The 17,552-nt window shown below is 38.0% G+C and overlaps 1 pseudogene; it reads left to right on the top strand.

Moving 5' to 3' along the window:
- The first annotated feature begins 5,687 nt into the window (after positions 1-5,687).
- LOC126261475 (5S ribosomal RNA) lies at positions 5,688-5,805 on the top strand (annotated as a pseudogene).
- Positions 5,806-17,552: the final 11,747 nt, after the last annotated feature.

The following is a 17,552-nucleotide window of genomic DNA, read 5'->3' as shown; positions in this document are numbered from 1 at the left end:
GAACACAAAGAAAGTCATTTCTTGTCGTTATATATCAGACCGTGCACATTTTCCATTTTTCATGTATGTATGATTGTTTTCCTGTTTTGTTTGTATGCACTATGAACTCTTTAAGATATAACAAACACCAGTTGACTCTGACATTTTGCCTTATGATATCTCAACATCGTGACTATTTTACATTTTTTTTGCTACTACATTATGATACTCTGTGTACATTTTTGCACCTGAACACTGTCTATGTTTTTGACATAATACGTTTTCTGTCATGCTATGCTGTATGCTTAATTATATCACTAGAAACCAGTTTTTATTTAATGGGCATATGATTTAAATGCAAGATATTAATCCTTATTCATCATTTTCAGAAAGCAATAATGTGTAAAAGAAATAAATTAAACAAACCACAGTGGATTACTATGAAATGGGAATTTCACCTTGGGAATGAACGAAAGAAGATGCAATACCTCGTCATGAAGAGTAAATGGATCTGAATTAACAAGCGTTAACAAGAATATACTATACACATCGTATGATAGCAGTCTTAACTAATTATTTTTCTTTCAGAATACGAGGCGATTGATGCAGGCTGTCAGACATAACTACACATCTTAGTTTTAGTGATGAAATATGCTAGAAATAAGAAACTCTATACTATGAATAGTTGTATGAAGTAAATGGTGATATGAATAATGAAATGTCTTTTTTGCAGATGATAATGAATGGTGATGATTAGTTATATGAAGAATATGCTAATATGAATAATGAAGTTTTTTCTTGCAGATGAGAATAATGATGAAGTTATATATTTACTATTAGTTCAGAGATGCTATGTAGTTATCTAAGTATTTGTTGCAGTTCGTTTTGACAGTATGTCTTATGTCGCATGGCTATAATGACTGAATGTTTTGGAAAGGACAGCTAGAGTACATACATACTGAGTACACGTTTCATTACCTGTTAATTCGAAGTTCACTACTTTTCAGCATAATATACGTTTCTTCTTTCAGCTTAATAATCCATTTTGTATTTTTCCAGGAGAAGCTATTCATGAAATTAATGTGCTATAAACAGTTAATCATTAAACCTGTTCTAGTACTTGCATTTTTTTACCCATTTGTGTGTGTCATTCATGAATGTGATCACATATACTCTACTTGTTTCATAACCTTGCTACAGCTGACTCATGACAAGTGACGTTACTAATCCTTATTTGCAGCAATAAGTCAAAAGCAAATATTTTCATGCCCCAGCAATTAATTATCGATCCTAACGCAATGCATTGCTACCACAAAAAAATAGACCTTGAATAATAGTTGCAGTGTGTTGCATTCTGGATGTGTCCTATGTCACTTGAATGATGAGTTCTGAGTAATACTGAATGATGTTTTGTAATAAGGCATAAATGCTATGCCAATAATTTCATTAAATAATATTTTTGTTATGTCACTTGAATGATGACCTCTGAATAATACTCAATAATGTTTTATAAAACGATATGAATACTTTGTAACTGGCAATGAGTGCCAATAATTATTTTAAATATGTCGTATGTCACTTGATGATGAAAAACGTTTTGTAATATTCAATACTTGCTATATGTTTAGTAACTGGCCAATGAATGCCACTGTTTCTTATATTTTAATTTTGTCTTATGTCACTCACATGATATCATATACGAATATCAGTAGATTGATGCTACACTCATTAGCTCCTGTTTTGAATGATGACTTCTGAACAATGCATAAAAATGGTTTGTAACTGGCCAATGAGTGCCAATGATTACCTGCCCTGGCCACTAACGCAATTTTGGGTAGCGTCCTCACTTATTGTTGCTGTCCAACATGGTGTGTAGTTTTGACAGCTAATACATATTTCATTGTGGATAATTACGTTCGTAACCTTTTGTGTTTGAGTTTTCATGTTGGGTTCTGAAGGATCAAGTGCAGTTGGGCTCACCACCTGTCTCACCTAAGTGAACGACGGCAGACCGACCTCCTTGGAGGCTTATGAGTTTAATTGTCTGTTTAGAATCTATCACAGGCAATGATTTAAAAATTCTTGTTTTTACTGCCCTTTATGTATTTTTGAATTTTGGAAACTCAATTGTGGGCCTTAACATGCTTAAAACCTTATTCTTGAAATTACGCTTTAAGCAAAAACATTGCGGCCTTCTGCCTTAAAAGATTATGGTAATATATTTTAAAATTTTCAAATTTAATTGTGGCCCTCAGCCGCTTCTATTGCACATTGAATACGTTTTTTCTATCTACTTTTGTCTTGAGGCTTTCCAGCCTAGCTGTGATATCATATATATTTTAATGATTTTATTTTCTATTGTTACTGCATTTTTATTTTGTTGACTTTTATGATTACTTGTTTGGAGGCCCTCAGCCGTGAAATAATTTCCTTTTTCTTTTTTTTTTTTTTTGAAACTCGTAGTTGTAAAGGTTGGGCTATGTACCGTTTTGGTTCAAAGGTGTTATTAAATTGTAATAAATTACAATTTTGAGTAAACCTGACTGACACCTTTTTTGACCCTTTCCACAATCCTCATCACCTGTGCTGCCCTGCGGGTTTAGCGGGTGTTTCAATAACATAGTAAACAGCACCACAACCACCAATCTAGGTCTTGACAAATCAGGAATCTATAGGAGTGTTTGTGACAATCACCCCAACTTTTATCCTGGTCAGACTGGTAGAAGCTTTAATATAAGACACATGGTTGCTTCTGGACTACGAAATTTAAGTAAATCTGCAATCGCCACCCATGTTGATCAACATGTATTCTCTGTCTCAAACATTAAAAATAACTTACAGTGTAACATACAACTAATAAACGCAAGAAAATGAACTGTCTAGAAAAAAGAGTAATATAGTTTCACACCTTTGTTCACCCTAATACATTCTAAATGGGCAAATGGAGCTAGCTAACAAACAATATGTACAGAATTGCCTTAGCTGTTCACACAAATTAAACACAATAGTTAGAACCATAACAACCACTTGCACTACAAAATTTCCATAGAGGAGAATGAACAGAGTCCAACAGCACTTTAGATAGATACTTAGAGTAGCCTAATGACAAATATTTTTAATTTTTCTAGTGATAAGCTGTAATTGTAACTAATATAAATTTATACTGGAAGTAAACTCATAGTGAGCAAATGTGTCACCCTTCCTGGGCACCCCCCACCCCACTTTCCTCTCCCTCCCACCATTTCTTATACTGTAATGTCTTTAGGTATCTGCTAAACTGTTAATATGGTCTTATATATATATATATATATATATATATATATATATATATATATATGTAGTGTGTGTGTGTGTTACTATCTGTACATACATGTCTGATACTAATATAGAGTATACACTCTGGTGGCCAAAACAATTTTGGTCAAAACTGCTCTGCTCTTTACAAGAAAAATAGCACCTTCCGAAAACAGTTGTTCAGTAGTCCTTAAATAATAAGTTCACACTTACTGAGAAAGTATTTTTCTGTTTTTAAAGCGTTCAACGTCCCACACATATTCTTTGCTTAACATAAGCTAATTAAGATATCTGCACATTGAGAAATGAGTGATATCTCTGCTCAGTGAATGGTGTTTACATTGAATATAGAGCACATGTCTGAGGCAATAACTGACATTGGAAATATTATGAAGTGTTAGTGTTCTACAGTGGTTTTTTAGAATTTGTACTATTTGCACTGCAACACTTTGTGCACCGGTCCAGGAAAGGCATAAGAACCAAAGCAACACGAAACGCCGTCCACTGGAACGTATATAGGTCTATAAAACTGCTTCACTTTATACGTTATCAAATGCAGGCACATTAGCATATTTGTCCTATCCACACAACATATGAAGCTACACAAAAAACTCAAATATAGTTGTACAGAGGAGTAATGGATGGTGTGATGCTCACGAATACATTAATGTAAATGGAAAAGTTAGCTGTCTGAAGATGGGAATGATAGCCTGAATTCGGTAATGACGTCAAAATAGAGCTTCTTTAAAAGCGTTTGTGGTTGGTTGTGTTTTCCAACATCAATGTATATATTACCGACAAACAGTGAAATGTGGCATTTTATGGAAAACTTCAGCAATACATACAATATTAAAAATCATTTAGCAGGGTACGAAATGCTTCATATTTGATAATTTGCCTAGGAATTTAATGGAATGCCAGTTACATTTAAGACAAAATATAAGAAAGATTATTTAAATGTTCTGACAGCTACAACATCCATAGTCATCGTTGTTGTAACAGTTTCAGTGCAGTTCAGATGGAGTTCAGTTGTATCAGAATGTCATTTTCGCTAAAATGGAGGCTGCATATGATGATTGTCAAACTTTTGTGGCTGACGATTGTACAAATACAACGAAACAAAGTTCAGTTGTGTCAGAATGTCATTTTCGCTAAAATGGAGGCTGCATACGATGATTGTGAAACTGTTGTGGCTGACGATTGTACAAATACAATGAAACAAAGATTTTATTGAGAGTTACAGATAATGATGAGTAATACCTCAAGAAGCAGTGTTTTTCTGACACACGATCGCTATAAGCAAATAATAAGGAACATAAATATTGGGAAGCGATAGGAAAGGAAGTGATAATTGTTAAAAAGCTATTAAAACACATCTACTTCAGGGTAAGCTAATTTTCAGACATACAAAATTGTGATAATTTTCATCTTTTAATTTATCTTTTACTAAATATACGAATTTCTAGTTTGAACAAGTTATTTCATTGTAATTTAAACTTTGCTCATGTTCATTTTGCATTTTATAAAATACCTAGGCATTTTATACATTTTCAAGGAAAAGTATTAAATCAAAATTAAATTAAACAGCTTGCCAAAAAGTTCTAGGCATTCAATATTCTGCCAAGACATTCTACACACTGCCATGATTTGACAGTTCGCCATAGCATATACAATTCCCACTGCTTGTTAAGCTTTTGCGAAAGGAGTTAACTAAGGCAACCATGAAATGCGTGGAGGAAATAAAAATTAGACATGGTAGGCTGGTGAACATGATTATGTATCACATAGGTAACTGGGTATTAATAAAGAACCACACAAAAATTTCTAAGATAAACAAGGTGAAAAGCAAATTTCATCAATAGTTTAAAAGACTTTTCGAGGTTATGAGAACTATGTACCATAATCTGGTTGAGGTCAAATACACGAATTCTGGCAAATATTAGGGGCTACAAAAGGTAGAGAATTTGAAATTATATCAAGATAGTGATGAAGTAATGCACTCAAGTAAAGAAATTGCAGTTGAATTAGCAGTGTGAAGAACATGTGTCATATATGCCACAGTATGAAATAATTAGAATATTTAAATATGTGTGGGCTGATTGTAATTGGCTTACTAATAGAGTGAAAGTGACAAACTGTTCTATTGTCTATGAACAGATTTGAGAGAATGTTCATTTTGGTTACATAATACGATAAAAAATTTAGATTGCTACAAGCAACATTCTCTTATGTGTATGTGTGCGACGAACTCTCATAGGTGCAGTGGATGAGACACTGAGCTGGTGCAAAGCGTCTTAAATGTTGTTTGACACACATTTTAGATTATGAGGCAGCTGGATGTGGAAAGGCAAATATATTATGTGTGCATATGTGCAGTATAAACATCTTTTTTGTTATCATTACATGATCAGCGAGGCAATGGTCTTGCCGCCTTGGATACACCGGTTCCCGTCAGATCACCGAAGTTAAGCGCTGTTGGGTGTGGCTGGCACTTGGATGGGTGACCGTCCGGGCCGCCATGCGCTGTTGCCATTTTTCGGGGCGCACTCAGCCTCGTGATACCAATTAAGGTGCTACCTGACCGAATAGTAGCGGCTCCGGTCAAAGAAAACCACCATAACAATCGGGAGAGCGGTGTGCTGAACACACGCCTCTCCTATCTGCATCCTCAGTTGAGGATGACACGGCGGTCGGATGCTCCCGATGGGCCACTTGTGACCTGAAGACGGAGTGCTAAATGATCAACGACCACTGCTTGAGATACCATTGCGAGTTCTACAAGGAAACACATTATTTTGATCCATTGTGTGTGGACTGACCACAACAACAGAGAAAAATGGACACACCACAATAATCTTATGCTAGGTGGATTCTTTTTTGGTCGCCTGTTCTTCCAACAATTGTGCAAAAAGACGACACCAACCAAACAACGCCAATCTATCAAGCTGGATTTATTCCAAGTTCCTTAGTCCTGGATCAGGTCACTGGTAGCTATGTAATGAGGTGATGCATATGCGTGTGAAGTATTACAGAGTGGGCACATTAAAAGCAGATTAGCAGTGAAGGTATTAAAGTGCTCTCCAAGATAAAAGAAACTGGTGCCAGCACTAATACAGTGCAACAAGAGAAAGATCGCTATATAACTAAGATAATATTATGAAAAGGATACATCACTATTCACCAAATAGTGGAAATATTTAGTTGCAGACAGGCAGAACGGAAAGACTGGTAAACAAGTAAACTTTTGGCTAAAAAGCCTGAATTAGGTAAAACACACACACACACACACACATTCACGTAAATGCAACTGTCACGCACATCACATTTCAAGTACTGTATACGGTGGCTAGCAATCTATCCCTTTCATAATATTGTCATTATTGCGTCCTAGATTTTCCATTGTATATTTTCACTGCGAATTAAGTAAATTAACTATGCAAAAAGTATTCTTTTCTCTTTAAATTTTCTTCAGATACAAATTTTAAATAAAATCAGTGTTAACATGTACAAAGTAATAGAAAATTTCTGACATGTTGTTGTTGTTGTTATGGTCTTCAGTCTGAAGACTGATTTCATGAATCTTCATGTGCAACTCTCTTCTTCTCCAAATAACTATTGCAAGCTACATTCATTTCAATCTACTCACTATAGCCATTCCTTGGTATTCCTCCACAGTTCCTACCCCCACACTTCCAGTCATTACGAAACTGACGATTCTCTTCGTGCCTCAGGATGTGTTCTATCGAATGAGCCCTTCTTAGCCCAATAAGGCCATAAATTTTTTTCCCAACTCGATACAGTACCTCATCATTCGTTATTACATCTACCCGTCTAATCTTTGTCATTCTTCTGTAGCACCAGAATTCAAGGGATGCTCTTTTATTCTTAACTGAATTGTTTATGATTCGTGTTGCACTTCCATACAAGGTTACACTTGAGATAAATACATCCATACCAGCAGAAAAGACTTCGTAACACTCAAATTTGTATTCGATTATAAAAAATTTCACTTTTTCATAAATGCTTTTCTTGCTATGCCAGTTTGCATTTTATATCGTCTCTACTCGACCACCATCAGTTACTTTGCTGCCAAAATGCAAAACACAACTATTACTTTTAGTACCTCATTTTCTAATCTAATCCCTTCTGCATTGCCCGATTTAAATCTACTACACACACTATCCTTGTTTTCCTATCGACGATGTTTATCTTATACTCTCTTGTTACGACGTTATTCATTCCGTTGAACTGCTCTCAAGTTCTTCGCTGTTTCTGACAAATTTATAAAATTATTGATTTATTTCTTCTGTCTGAACTTAATACCTACTCCAAATTTTTCTTTGGTTTTCTTTACTGTTTACTCAGTGCTCATATTGAACAACATCAGGGATGAACTACAACACTGCCTCTCTCGCTCCTCAATTATGGCTTCCCTTTTATATCCTTCATCTCATATAGCTCCATTCTGGTTTCTGCATTGATTGTAGACAACCTTTCACTCCCTGTATTTTACCCCTGCTACCTTCAGAATTTCAAAGAGTCTTTTCTAGTGAATATTGTCAAAAGCTCTCTCTAAATCTGCAAGTGCTGTAAAAGTAGGTTTGCCTTTCTGTAACTTATTTTCTAAAATGAGTCGCAGTGTTAGTGATGTCTCGCATGGTCCTATATTTCTCCGGAAACCAAACTGATCTTCCCTGACGAAGACTTATACCAGTTTTCCCGTCTTTCTGTAAATAATTCGTGTCAGTATTTTACAAGGCTGACTTGCTAAAGTGACAGTTCGGTAATGTTCACACTTGTCAGTACCTGCTTTCTTTGGAAGTGGAATTATTTCATTCTTCCAATGGGACCTACGATGACTGAAGAGAATCGTTCAGTGTGACAGGAGTGCAACCTTTCTGCAAAATGCTTCAGATTTCAATGCTGGACCATCAAAAAGTGTCAGCGTGCGAACCATTCGACGAAACATCATCGATACGGGTTTTTGGATTCCACTCGTGTACCCTTGATGACTGCGCGACACAAAGCTTTATGCCTCGCCTGGGTCCGTCAACACCGACATTGGAGTGCCGATGACTGGAAACATGTTGCCTGCTAGGACGAGTTTCGTATCAAATTGTATCGAGCGGATGGACGTGTACGGGGATGGAGAGAGCCTTACGAATCCGTGGACTCTGCATGTCAGCAGGGAACTGTTTAAGGTGGTGGAGGCTCTGTAATGGTGTGGGGCGTGTGCGAACATTATTGAGCATATCTGGGATGCTTTGCAACGCGCTGTTCAGAAGAGGTCTCCACCCCCTCGTACTCTTACGGATTTATGGGCAGCCCTGCAGGATTCATAGCGTCGGTTCCCTCCAGCACTACTTCAGACGTTAGTCGAGTTCATGCCACGTCGTGTTGCGGCACTTCTGCGTGCTTGTGGTGGCCCTGCAGGATATTAGGCAGGTGTACCAGTTTCTCTGGTCCTTCAGTGTATATCTTGCGCACCATGTGGAATAGTTTTGTCATGGTTGATTATTTTACCAAGTATCTCAGTAATTCTGAGGGAATGTTGTCTGCTGCAGGGGCGTTGTTTCGACTTGGATCCTTCAGCGCTCTATCGAATTCTCCACGCAGTTCATGTTTCCCAGCTCATCCTCATTTATTTCCTCTTCTATAATATTACCTTCATTTCCCCGGTACTGCCCTTCTATATATTCCTTCCACCTTTCACCTTTCCTTTCTTAGCTTAGTACTAGCTTGCCGTTTGAGGTCTTGATATTCATACAGGTGCTGTTTTTTCTCGAAAGACCTCTTTAATTATCTTACAGGCAATACCTGTCATTCACCTAGATATGCATGCTCCTACATTCTTGCATTTCTTGTCGAGCCGTTTCCTCTTTGCCCTTTTGCACTTCCTATCAATCTCATTTTTTATAGATCTATATTGCTTTTTGATTGCATCATTTGCTGCGTTTCTATATATTCACCTTTCCTAAGTTCAATTCAGTTGTCCAAAGATTTCTACTGGGTTCTTTATTTGTGCCTATTTGATACTCTGTTGCCTTCTTTTACATAATCTCTAAGGTTAACTTTCGTCCTCTTTTGTATTCCTTATTCTTATTTCATTCAATCGTTGCCTAATGCTGCCTATGAAACTGCCTGAACTGTGCGTTCCTCACAGTTCGATTCCTCTCCCTCTTAATGACGCTTTCAGCGTTAATTTCATTTGCCGTCACGCGCCATCTTTTGTTGACTAGCGATCCCAAGGGGCCGCTGTGTGCTTTGTGCGAATAGAGAGCCTGTATAGGGAGAGAGTGGCCAATCGGGACGTGAAATTAGGTAGCGACGCAAGTTGAAAGCTAGCCACTTCACGAGTAAAATAAGGCATGTGTTTGACGCATGAGACCAAGGCAGATCTTCTAGCTTAATACTCGGTACATGATTAAAACAAATGCCATTCGTCTATGTTTATATAGGCCTAATAAATTTGTGAGCAAATGGAAGTATCGTGAAGCAGTGTGTATGTCTGCCCAATTTCAACAGCTATGTTTTATGATGCTGTATAAACATTGACAACTGATTAATAAGAAAAGGAAGTTTCATTTAATGTATCTCAGAGTACATGATGCTATTTCAGACTTTTCCGTGAGGATATTCATCGCTGAAATTGGTAAACTCTTGTCTCTTTCCGTCCCCACATAATGCATTTTAAGTGTGTGTCGATCTTATAACATTTTCTTATGCTGGCAAAACACGTCATTCCTTATATACTTTTAGGAACTCTATGCCACAGAAAATCGGAAAAATATCAATACTTAGGTACTCTACTGAAACATCAGAAAGTAATTCCAAATAGGTAACTGAATATCTACACGATAATTATAATTTACAGGAATGTAAATAGCCAAGACTACAAAGCCAAGTGCGAGTCGCCAGTCGGAAGTATGTAGACTTAGGGTTCCGTATACAGGTTAAAACACATCGTGTAACATGAATTGTCACTCAAGTATCACTAAAAGTTTAGAAAATAACGTTTATAAAAATGTGGAATGGGCAAGATTCGAACTCACGACCTATGGATTACGAAGTTAAAACTCTATCCCTGTGGTACGATGCCACATTAATATTACTGTGGTGATCTTTTACTTTTTCTGTCATGGAGGGGATGTATCAGTAAAAAGATTATTCTGTAATTTTTTAAATTTTGTTTTGTAGGCATTATAAGCACACAAAAAAAAACTGATTGTTCGATACACAAAGAAACCAAACGAGCTTTCTAACAGTGACAACCAGTGTGTAAAACACATGTCACATAGGGACATCTCATGACTGCAAGAGTTCCTTTTACTTACCACAAAACAAAATGTTATCGCTTGGGCCATACTAACGGCATATCACAGGAGAAAATTACTTACTTCACACAGAAAGGAATAATTTGTTGGTTTCCATAAGTCGCCTTTACGATTCCTGCCTTCTCGGTTGACTTTCACTGCCCACTGTTTACGTGTTTCTTCATTTCTTGGGAAAACGAAGATCATATATCCCTCTTCACTTCGGTTTTTGGACCCAACAGCGGAGAAACGAGGCAGTTCTCTTGACTATCCTCGATGATTTTGTAATTCATATTATTAGTGACACTCTGTAAAAATACTTTAAATAAAAATTTTGCCACTAAAATTGCTGTGAAGTTCTAAAAGTATCGTCATAGATCCGACCAATAGAACCGACAGAGGACATGCAAAAGTCCTTCAATACAATAATTGTACAATGGAATTGGCGTTCGAAGCGTTGAAGAGAACCAATAGTACAGAATCACACACAGTATCTATCTGTACTCGTACCAAGTCGGCGTCAATTTGGTAAAAACATGGCGTCCTCGCCTCTCAACCAGCCAGCGACGCTATCACCACTGGCCACTCTCTCCCTCTGTATAGGCTCTCTCGGTTCCTCGTTGCACGCGCATCTGGGGTTGAGCGGGGAGACCGGAGTGGCGAGGGGTCGCGCGTAGTGCGACGGTTGTCGACGCGATGTGTCTAGTGTGGACGTGGCCCCGATAAGGTCACTGGCTTTGGGTCTGAACAGAGGTGTCTGATTCAAGACATTATGGAAATTCTACCAGTTCTGTTTCCTCTATTTTGCCGGTGTGCAAGCAAGACTGTGTCTCGGAACCTGTAGCTATTCGTCGGAGTGTGCATCGATCAAAGTAAGACCTATCATACAACTTTGTTCAGAGGTGGTTGACATTCACATTCCGCTAAAACGGTGATCCAGTAACTCGGCCATATTGTCGAAGTTATTCGGCGTGACTTCTGTTGACTGTTCCTAACAGACGCTTCAGTATTCTCTTCCGTTTCTTCAGTTGTGTGCTGTTGGGTTCATTTCAGTGTTAATATTCAGCCCAATGTATTAGAAATGAATTCTTGTTGTGTTGTGGTTGAGTCCTGGGTTTGTTTGAATCGATAATCAGCACGTTCCATACCACTCACGACGCACATCAAGCAACCAAGATAAATGTGAGTTAAATCTGCATTTGTGTAATTTGTTTATCCAGTTTTCTATGAAATTTTAGTTAATTAGTTAAATATCTATTTTATACTTCAAATTATGTAAAACTTGTCTCGCCCATGAAATGGGGTTTTGACATGCGATGTTTTTTTTTTTTTGGGTTCTGGTCAATTAATGAGTTTAGTACTTTGTGGACGTCAACCTTACTCTTTCTTTATCTGCCTCAGCTTTAGAGAGGGGGTTTAATTCCTCAAGATAACTTTAGGCCAGCGCTGGTCCATTAGGATCCCTTTGCTTTTATATACAGTTATATATAGCTTAGAGAGTAACATATTGTATTCGAGTTTATTAAGTGGGTTTTACATGGCCAATGTGGTCCCAAAGTGATGGTTTTTAAGAGCAGTTTCTAACCCCTTTTATATGCTGAATTGTTCAGGGTGAAACAGTGTTGTGTTAGGAGCCTGTATATATATATATATATATATATATATATATATATATATATATATATATATATATATATATGATACCTTTAAATTCATTGTGCTATTTCCATGATTTAATGTATATGCCCCATTTAATGGGTGCTAGATCTATCCTGTCTCATTTAGTGTTTAAGTAATCCCACTGAAATATCACTCTCAAATTAAACTAACTGATCCGGCTTCCTGTAACACTTGAATTTGCTTAGTTCTCCGTGTTCTACTATTTATCTCGTCGAAAAGTGTTTCAGTGCTATAATGTATACCAGTCAAATTGTTCTCCAGTTTAGCAGTTTGTTCCCTAATTTTCGTGGAATTTAAATTTTCTAAATTTGCAAGGCTTAATCTGTTTTCTGTAAATTGTTTCCAGTATAGCTGTGACCTACCTAATCAATTTCAACACAAAATTGTTGGTGTTTTAACTGGTCGTGTTGCAATAAATGCGGACTTAAAGTGAAGCTTTTGGGTGATTCATATTCCCCGGTTCCTCATCCTCAGTAATGCTAGAATTAAATGTTTATCTAAAGCTTGTGTTAAGATTTTTCGGTGAGTTACTGGGAGAAAAGAAAAGGAGGTGCTTCACTGGCAACAATCTCTGGTTCTTTCAACTTGTCCAGGTCACATCTCCTTAACTGCCTAACATTTTGAATATCATTAGGTTTAATCTGCAGTTCATAGCCAATAAATTATGGTCAGAATCCACAACTGCCACTGGAAGTGTTTCTGAGTGTAAAATTTGGTTTTGAGATCTCTACTTTATAATTATGTAGTCTGTTTGAAATTTTCCTGCGCGTTCCGGTCCATTCCAGGTATACAACGTTCTTTCATGAGTTTCAATCCTAATATTAGCTGTGATTACATTATGCTGTGTGCAAAATTCTACCAGGGAGGGTCATCCACCTTTCCCCTCAGTCGACCTTCTATTATTTTTCCTTTCCGTACAATCCAATTCAAGTATCGCAACAGAATTAAATGTTCGTTTCCCTTGACTATCTAAATAATTTCTTTTATCTTATAATACATTGTTTCAGTGTCTTCGCATCTGCGGAGTTAGTTGAGATATGAACTTGTACTATTTTGATGGGTGTTGTGGAGTAGGATTGAAATTGTTGAAACCAACAGTTGGTGTAACACAGCTTTCCATAAAAATGCGTTGTCGTGGCCGCAGAGTAATAATCGCAGCTGCAGGTTCACCTCGCGAGTGCCCTATGTGCCTAGGCAGACACGTCCAGCGTCCTTTGTGTATTTTGTTAATAAGAAAATGTTGAAATTTGGTCATTTAGGTTGTACCAGTGCATAATAGTTCAGCAGTGAATGTGGCACATGATCGGGGTAACGTTCGCGATTTGTTGGTGAGAGTACAATGAACACGAAGTAAAATTTACGACTATGATCCATGATTCAGTAGTTTGGCAATCTCTGATAAAGGGAAAAATAAAAAAATAGACGTCGAATCCCCAGCACGAGCTTCGCTGCCATCGAAAAGACGTTGGGAAAATTTCAAGCTGTTAGATAAAATATCACATTCTGGTGTGAAGGTACAATGGAAATGAAATAGTGTGATTCAGTAGTTTGGTTATCCCTGACAAAAGGAAAACATAAAATAATAAACTTCACATCCCCCACGGGAACTTCGCTGCCCTCAAGAAGAAGTTCTGAAACTTACAAGTCGAAGCTTGCAAGTGTTAAACGCAATTCGTTTTAACAGAAACAAAATTCTATGTATTGGCATACAACGGAAGTACAAAGATTCGCTGTTTCCTGCCTACAAATACTTGTTTTTTTGTCTCCTATCTCTGGAATGGTTCTATCCTTCCACCTGAGGTAGTCTTCGTAAGTTAAACTACAAGATACTTGACTGTCCCAGATTCTGTAGCAATGTTTGCTGTGAATGACAACCGAATTCACAAATCCTGGTTGGAGGAAAAGTGCTCCAGACTTTTTTTTTCATGCTCAAATAGACCGTTCACTGTCTTTGAAACGCCTTTTTTTCTTTCCGATTTAATTTTCCCTGTGACGCTGGAAGCAGATAACAAACTGAATAAATAAGGTAAAATTTGTAATTTGGATTTAATGCTTCCTTTAACGCACAAACTTGTAAATAAAAAGTGACTGAAATGAAAACGAGACACAATTTCATACGCATTCGAAGCCGTAGGCATGCGTATGTGCCTATAATTTGCTTTAAACTGTTTATAATTGCTGCAGCTCTTTTAAGGCTCATTTAAAGTGTTCCTTTTATTGAAAGTTATCTGTAACTGCCGGTTCGCAGCATCAAACCTAATGACCAATATAAAGACGCATTTGTTCGTTTGCAGTAATTGAGATGTCCGCTTCTCGTAAGAGTCGTCGACAGTTTTTGAAATTTCTGGCCACAAAGGTAGCACCTGCTGTTCGCCCACCCTACTTTAACTTTCTTTTTTTTTGGTAACTGCTATTACAAATACGTACTGGAAAGTGTTCTTACTGAGGTAAATCCGACGCTGCTGTTTCAATGTTACGTGCATCGATTTGCGATAGTTTCAAAAGATGCCGCAAGTCCTGCACTTCCTCACTGACCTTTTCTCTCTCTGTGTCTCACTCAAACATATACACACAAACACACACAGACACACATGCACATGGAGAGCAGCACGGCCGTCGGCCACAGGAAATCCGCTCTTCAAAAAGAGAGAGAGAGAGAGAGGGAGAGAGAGAGAGAGAGAGAGAGAGAGAGAGAGATGGAAGAAAGCGCGTTGCTCCACCCGTGTAATTAAATTTATGTGAACTCGCAGAAAGTTATTTAATTTGCTCGGCACACTCTGCGCTTTTGCAATTTTTTTGCGACCAGTCTAACCACTCGCGCAAAGTCGGCGGACGGCGGAAAAAAAAACAGCTATACGGGGCAGAAGAGAGAGAGCGAGAGGGGGGGGAGAGATAAAGAGCGAAAGGCGGAGTGGGGTAGGGGAGAGAGAGAGATGGCTAACCTCGTTTCCGGTGACGTTAGCCTGAATGTGGAATGATGAACTCGTTTTTAAAAAACAGCGTCCTCGCAAATTAGTATTGCTCACATGCCCGTGGCCCCCAAACGTGCCCGGAAAGCCGATTAGTTGGCAAGGCTCCGGCAGTCGCCGTTACACGGGGCAGCCTGCGACATGAAACAGCACGCGCCGCCGCAGTCGGGGAGAGCGCCATTCCACGCCTCTCCACTGCACTTCGCCACTCTGTGCAGGTCACCCGGGGCCAAAGGACGGAGCAGTACGGCGGCCGGAGATGCCGCAGAAGCTCTCGATATGGAGGACGCACCACCAGGCGGACCGTCCCAGCTGCTGGGGAAATCCGTAAGAGCCCCAAAGCGTAATGCTCTGAAGAGGCAGCGGAATTATTTGAGCACGAAGCCGTAAGCTCTCTACAGCTGGGTCGGTATGGGCCGCCCGTAAAACAGGTTCCCTCTAACACACTATGTACCTCACTGTGCCATACAATCTTTATACGGACAGGAAAATCTACAAACGCATCAGAAATTCTACGTCACCCCTTTATTTCGAAATTCATGGCACACAAAACAGAAACTGGTTCTGAGGCATTCGTATACACGGTGTCTCAAATCTTTTATGTCGAACTGAAACAGGTGATAGGGGGTCCACAACTGATTGTATTGACAGGGAACCAATGGTCGGAGTTGCATATTTATTGTGTTATGGACATAAACAGCGTACTATGCGTAACAACAATATAGCTCATAGTAACTGCTCAAAGCGACGACCGCCTGTCCCAGTTTTAATGAAATTACATTAAAAAAGAATCAGTTACCTTTTTTAGATTTGTTTTTAGTTAATTTGCCTTTCTTTCCTTCTGTACGTACGAACTTTGTTGTAGAACCTCTTATTTACGTGTGGTAATAAAAATTCATTTACACAGAATTAAGTACATTTAAAATTACGTGAATTCATATTAACTGATTAAGAATATTTAGTTGAGAATTAAATCCTTTGCATAATTCGGCCTTGGCACACATTTTCTAAATGCAGTGTTTTTTTTTTAATATTTACTGAATTCTTTCCCGGGGTTAGCTATGGAACACAAGACTGTCTCTATTAGCAGAAAATGGATAAATATTGCCAAGCCAACGTTTAATTATCATTGTTAAAACACACTTCACTATATATTTAAGTTATTTGAAAGAACCAAAATTGTTAAATTTCAACGTTAACTATCCGCCTATGAATGCTCAAATGTGAAACTAGTAATAAATTCCGTCAGTCTCAGGATCGCTGTAAAAGAAAAACATTTTCTTAATTCACTGCTAATTTTTATCTGCTCCCGATTTACGGGTTTGGTTAATTTTTCTTAGCGGAACATTTTTTTTAATGTGCCGCCGCTGCAAATCGTTCGGTCGCGGCACAGCCCAGCAACACCGCTAAAAATGCTGAAAATTCTTTAAAGAAATATTATAGGTGACATGGGCAAGCTAATTTACATTAGTAATACACACTTTTGTTAAATTATAATGTATTTAGACCACAACAATAATTCAACTTACATTAGTTTGTAATTTCTCCTCTAATGGCGGCTAAATCTAGATACAGACAAAAGAAGTCTACCCATTCATAAAATGCTACGTCACCGCTTCCTCTCACTCTCAGCTCTCGAGGAAGACGACCAAGAATGCACACTATGTATTCCTATTTATATCACTATCAACCGTTAATGTCTCTTTGCAATCTGCGGCTGTATTTTACATTTTTGTTATCGCAGATATTGACACATTTCGTAATTACATTATGAGTATAGAAATATTACAATCATAAATACATTGAGAATATTACTACAATAATATTGCAATAATAACGAATGTCCTTTACACAAAATTAAATAATATTTTTTGTTAAATAATTACAGTATATACAAATTGCTTCATAGCGGCGTATATAGTACAGTTAAATTTTAGTTTATTAATAGTGTGAGTGTTGCCAGGGAACGTTACACAGTACATACACTACTGCCCTTTAAAATTGCTACACCACGAATATGACGTGCTACTGACGCGAAATTTAACCGACATGAAGAAGATGCTGTGGTATGCAAATGATTAGCTTTTCAGAGCATTAACACAAGATTGGCGTCGGTGGCAACACCTACAACGTGCTGATATGAGGAAAGTTTCCAACCCATTTCTCATTCACAAACAGCAGTTGACCGGCGTTGCCTGGTGAAACGTTGTTGCAATGCCTCGTGTAAGGAGGACAAATGCGTACCATCACGTTTCCGACTTTGATAAAGATCGGATTGAGGCCTATCGCAATTGCGGTTTATCGTACCGCGACATTG

Source organism: Schistocerca nitens, chromosome 5 (assembly GCF_023898315.1).
Source record: "Schistocerca nitens isolate TAMUIC-IGC-003100 chromosome 5, iqSchNite1.1, whole genome shotgun sequence".
Classification (NCBI taxonomy): Eukaryota; Metazoa; Arthropoda; class Insecta; order Orthoptera; family Acrididae; genus Schistocerca; species Schistocerca nitens.
This window is presented reverse-complemented; position numbering and strand designations above follow the sequence as displayed.